We start from the raw sequence: 6,154 nt of genomic DNA on the forward strand, positions 1-6,154 counted from the left end.
GAGAACGTCGAGGAAGAGATCCAGAAATGGGAGTCTGGTACCAACAATCAGAGCCTCGGCTTCCAAATCTGTAAACTGGGAGAATAACCTCCCATGCCAGTTCCGGGAGCCTCTGGGTGTACCAGAAAGGAAGGGGGAGAGGGAGCTTCATAAGCAGGAGACTGATGAAAGTCCTTCGGATCTACAGGGCCAAAGTGACAGAGAGGGGATAGAGGATGGAAAATTAGAGATGAAATATAAAGAGTCAGAAATGAAACATAGACAAGGAAACACAAATCCAAAAAACCAGACATAGAAAGACAAGAGAGCAGAGCCATGAACATAAAGTCATAGAAACACGAAGAACAGAGTCATGGAGAGATTAAGATTTGGAGAGAAAAAAAGACAAGGAAAGATAAAGAAGAGAGCATGATGAAGTGAGAAAGAAATAAGAAACAGACAAGCTACATAGAAGAATAGAAAGGGAGAGGCTTATAAAGAAAAAACAGAAAAAGAAAGAGTGGAAAAGAGAAAGGGAGAGAGAGAAAATAAGAAAGAGACTATGGGTTTCCCTGGTGGTCCAGTGGTTAAGACTCTGTTCTCCCAATGCAGGGGGCCCGGGCTTGATCCCTGGTTAGGTAACTAGATCCCCCATGCTGAGACTAAGACCTGGTACAGCCAAATAAATAAATATTTAAAATACATATTAAAAAAAAAAAAGAGGCTGATATGCAGAGATGAACACTGAAAGTGAGTAGAGACTAGGGTAAATGTTTTAAAGCCCAGAATCAATGAGAGTTGCCAGAGACCCACTTGGAGAGATGAGGCTGGGAGTAAAAGACAGACAGGCTTTCATTGTGAGTGATGTTTTCATATGTAAACCTCTTGTGGGATATCTACAATCAGGACCACCCTCTATCCTACCAGCCAATAAATAGCTCCTGCCCTTCATGGTGCCCTCCACCCACACCATCCTGGGCCTAGAAGGGGGCCTCAGTGGGTGGGAGACACTGTGGGGATTCTTTGCCCAGAATAAGGGCCCATTGTATGGTCTCAGCCTGCTGGGAGTGGAGCCTCACTCCCACAGCTGGGTTAGAAAAGGAGTGGGAGTGAAGAAAGGCAGACAGGAGTTAGTGCAGGAGAGGCAAGAAAAGGGAGGGAGCTTCAGAGGCTATGGAGTCTTGAGCAGGAAGCATGATCTATGCAGGACAGAGGAGTCATGGGCTACAGAGCAAGACAAGGAGATTCTGCTTTTGATCCTGTCCCTGGTTCACTCTCATAATCACTGCCCTCTATCTTGCCATAAGACAAGCTTTAATTGATTCACAGAGTTATGAGAGGACCCAATGAAATGATGAATGTGACCCTGAGAAGGTTATCAAGCATGGCTCCTACAGAGGAGATGTTGGGAGTCCATGTGGGCCTTAGGAAATATATATGGGTTCACATGAACCTCCAGGAGAGGGGTCTGAGGTTGAGCTGAAATCTACAGTGGAGATGTTTGGGATCCATGTGGAATTTACAGGAGATATCTCATGATCCATGTGGATCCTGCTGCTGCTGCTGCTGCTGCTAAGTCGCTTCAGTCATGTCCGACTCTGTGCGACCCCACAAACAGCAGCCCACCAGGCTCCCCCGTCCCTGGGATTCTCCAGGCAAGAACACTGGAGTGGGTTGCCATTTCCTTCTCCAATGCATGAAAGTGAAAAGTGAAAGTGAACTCGCTCAGTCGTGTCCGACTCTTCAAGACCCCATGGACTGCAGCCCACCAGGCTCCTTCATCCATAGGATTTTCCAGGCAAGAATACTGGAGTGGGGTGCCATCGCCTTCTCTGCATGTGGATCCTACAGGAGAATTATTTGGGTTCCTATCTGTTAGCCATAGATGACCTTTCCCCAATCAAGAGAATTAGAAGGATCTCCTATTTGGCTAAAAACTGAGGCAGGAAAAGTCCCCAGGTCCAAAATCAGAAGCCCGTCTTTGTCCCAATAGATTGTACCTTCAGAATCTGGATAAATAGAAGGAAACAGTGTTTCATGAATTACAATCATTTAAACAAACTTAGGAAGCATCACTACGAACAAAGCTAGTGGAGGTGATGGAATTCCAGTTGAGCTATTTCAAATCCTGAAAGATGATGCTGTGAAAGTGCTGCACTCAATATGCCAGAAAATATGGAAAACTCAGCAGTGGCCACAGGACTGGAAAAGGTCAGTTTTAATTCTAATCCCAAAGAAAAGCAATGCCAAAGAATGCTCAAACTACTGCACAATTGCACTCATCTCACATGCTAGTAAAGTAATGCTCAAAATTCTCCAAGCTAGTAGGCTTCAACAGCACATGAACAGTGAACTTCCAGATGTTCAAGCTAGATTTAGAAAAGGCAGAGGAACCAGAGATCAAATTGCCAACATCTGTTGGATCATCAAAAGAGCAAGAGAGTTCCAGAAAAACATCTATTTCTGCTTTATTGACTATGTTAAAGCATTTGACTGTGTGGATCACAACAAACTGGAAAATTCTGAAAGAGATGGTAATAGCAGATCAACTGACCTGCCTCTTGAGAAATCTGTACACTGGTCAGGAAGCAACAGTTAGAACTGGACATGGAACAATAGACTGTTTCCAAATAGGAAAAGGAGTACATCAAGGCTGTATATTGTCACCCTGCTTGTTTAACTTATATGCAGAGTACATCATGAGAAACGCTGGGCTGAATGACACACAAGCTAGAATCAAGATTGGCGGGAGAAATATCAATAACCTTAGATACGCAGATGACACCACCCTTATGCCAGAAAGCGAAGAACTAGAGAGCCTGTTGATGAAAGTGAAAGAGGAGAGTGAGAAAGTTGGCTTAAAACTCAACATTCAGAAAACTAAGATCATGGCATCTGGTCCCATCACATCATGGCAAATAGATGGGGAAACAGTGACAGACTTAATTTTGGGGGGCTCCAAAATCACTGCAGATGGTGACTGCAGCCATGAAATTAAAAGACATTTGCTTCTTAGAAGAAAAGTTATGACCCACCTAGATAACATATTGAATAGCAGAGACGTTACTTTGCCAAAAAAGGTCTGTCTAGTCAAAGCTATGGTTTTTCCAGCAGTCATGTATGGATGTGAGTTGGATTATAAAGAAAGCTTAGCACCAAAGAATTGATGCTTTTGAACTGTGGTGTTGCAGAAGACTCTTGAGAGTCCCTTGGACTGCAAGGAGATCCAACCAGTCAATCTTAAAGGAAATCAGTCCTGAATATTCATCAGAAAGACTGATGTTGAAGCTGAAACTCCAATACTTTGGCCACCTGATGTGAAGAAATGACTCATTGGAAAAGACCCTGATGCTGGGAAAGATTGAGGGCAGGAGGAGAAGGGGACAACAGAGGATGAGATGGTTGGATGGCATCACGGACTCAATGGACATGAGTTTGAGTGAACTCCGGGAGTTGGTGATGGACAGGGAGGCCTGGCATGCCGCAGTCCATGGGGTCGCAAAGAGTCGGACATGACTGAGCGACTGAACTGAACTGAAACAAACTTTTACTTGACAAGCGTTTGCTGATCAGCTGTGAGAAACAGCATAGTGCAGTGGTTAGGAATATGAACCTAGAAGGCAGACTGCCTCCCCCTTCCCAACTGTGTACGTTTGTGCAAGGCAGTAACCCTTACTGAATCTTAGTTTTCCAAAAATGTAAAATAAGGATGATAATAATAGTACCTATGTCTTAGAGATCCTGTGAGAATGAAATGAATTATTAATAACATGTGTAGACATATGTAACAATTGAGACAATGCCTGGACACAGTAAGTGTCTAATGAGTGCCAGGCTCTGGGGACACCTCTTTCTTATGGTGAGGGCAGGAGTTAAAAAAAGAGCCAGAGCCAAACCACGCATTAACAGTTAAAGCCTCTTCTCAGATGTGGTAAATGTCACATCAGCTCACATGCCACTCACCAAAGCATGTCCTATGGCTAAAGCATGGGCAACAGGGAGACTTGCTCCCTCTAGAGCAGGGGTCCTCAATCCCCAGGCCACACAACAGGAGGTGAGCTTTGGGTGAGCCAGCAAAGCTTCATCTGCATTTACAGTCACTCCCCATCACTCGAATTACCACCTGAGCTCAGGAAAATAAGCTCATGGCTCCCATAGATTCTTCATAATGGTGAGCTGTATAATTACTTCACAATGTAACAAAGATAGAAATAAAGTGCACACTAATTGTAATGTGCTTGAATCATCCCCAAACCATCCCCCATCCCAGTCCATGGAAAAATTGTCTCCAACAAAACCAGTCTCTGGTGCCAAAAAGGTTGGGGACCACTGTTTAGAGGATGCAAGACATGACAAACAGTAGGGATGTTTAATCCAACAGCAGAGAGGCAGCAAGTGACTGGGGATAGTAATCCAGTCACCTATGGGACCAGCTCCAGGCTGCTTATCATTCCCGCTCAGCTATGGCTTACTGAGGCATGTCCACCCAACAATCTCTGGGAGAAAATCTGTTTACAGGACAATAAACAACCGGGAAGAAAAGAGGACTAGCATTTACTGAGCTCTAAATATACCTGAGTGAGATGCTAAACCTCATGACTACCCTATGAAGGAAATGCTTTTATCCTCATTTTGTAGATAAGGAAAGTAAGCTTCAGAGAGGTAAGATGATCTGCCCAAGAAAATAGAATCTAAGAAGTGGAAGAACCAGTATCTTTAGGTTGGATTTCCCCAGAAACAGACACTGGTCTACTTGAGAGATGATCTCAGAAAGCACTAGTAGAGGAGTGGACAAAGTAGAAACAAAGAAATGAAAGGAACTCAATTCAGGGTGCTATAATGAACAGTGGGCAATGGGGGTCCCGATTCTACGGGGGACCTCCAAGACACAGTGAAGAATACCATTGTATTGTATTGTTGTACTATCAAAGAATGAGGAAACTAGGGCTGAGGGCTGCTCCTGAATTCTCAGACTTTTCTGCGTCCTGTGTGCCTTCTGAGCAGAGAAAACCCTTAAGCAGAAAACCCCAGGGGTTCACATACTGTAAGAATAAAAGAATTTACAAGGACTTCCCTGGTGATCCAGTGGGTGAGACTCCATGCTTCTATTGCAAGAGGATGTGTTCGATCCCTGGTTGGGGAACTAAGATCTCACATGCCATGCAGTGTTGCTAAAAATTTATATTTACATTTAAACTATACACATATTTAAACTATATTTACAATTAAATATATACATAGTAAGGATATTAGAATAAGGATATAGGAAGCCATCAGGAACAGCTAAAGGAGCACTAGTAGCCGTGTCAGCTGTAACCAAGATCTGAATCCAAGCCTCACTGGCTCTTAAGGCCACATCAGGCTGCCTCCAAGGTCACCCATTAGTCCTGTGGAAGTTTGCAAAATGGAGTCTCCTTTTTTAAGAAAGAGACTTCTTCCCCCTCCATCCCACTCATGCTCCTGGTCTTACAGAATGCCAAGTCCCTGACACTTAATGTAAGTATATATGCCTGATGGCACAGCGCTGAGTATACAGTGACACATATTCTTGCTGCAGAGCCAGGGCAATGTCAGAGCAGTCCATCCAATCCAGTCTCTACCTAGGTGGGCAGCTTGAAGCTCAGAGAATTCACCCTAGATCTCCCCTACAGTGCCTCTCGCCTCAGCATCTCCTTCCCATCTTCTCACTCCCCACATTTGTCTTCTTTCCCCAGCCAGACTGGAACCTCCCCAACCCAACCTACAGAATGGGAAAAAATACTTTTGAACCATATATCTGATAAGAGACTTGCATCTAGAATATATTAAGAATTCTTACAACTCAATAATAAAAAAGACAAACAATCCACTATAAAATAGAAAAAGAATTGGAATAGAAATTTCTCCAGAGAAGATATACAGATGGCCAATAAGCACTTGAAAACATGCTCAGTATCATTAGTCATCAGGGAAATGCAAGTCAAAATCATCATGAGATACCATTTCACACCCACTAGAATGGCTATAATAAAAAAGGCAAATAATAACAAGTACAACAGGGATGGGGAGAAATTGGAACCTTTATACGTGGCTGGAAGGAATGTAAATGGTGCAGCCGCTTTGCAACACAGTTTGGCAGTTCCTCAAGGAGTTAAACTGAGAGTTACCATCTAATCTATCAGTTCTACTCCTATGT

Source organism: Bison bison, unplaced genomic scaffold (genome assembly GCF_000754665.1).
Source record: "Bison bison bison isolate TAMUID 2011002044 unplaced genomic scaffold, Bison_UMD1.0 scf7180017864181, whole genome shotgun sequence".
In the NCBI taxonomy this organism is placed as follows: domain Eukaryota; kingdom Metazoa; phylum Chordata; class Mammalia; order Artiodactyla; family Bovidae; genus Bison; species Bison bison.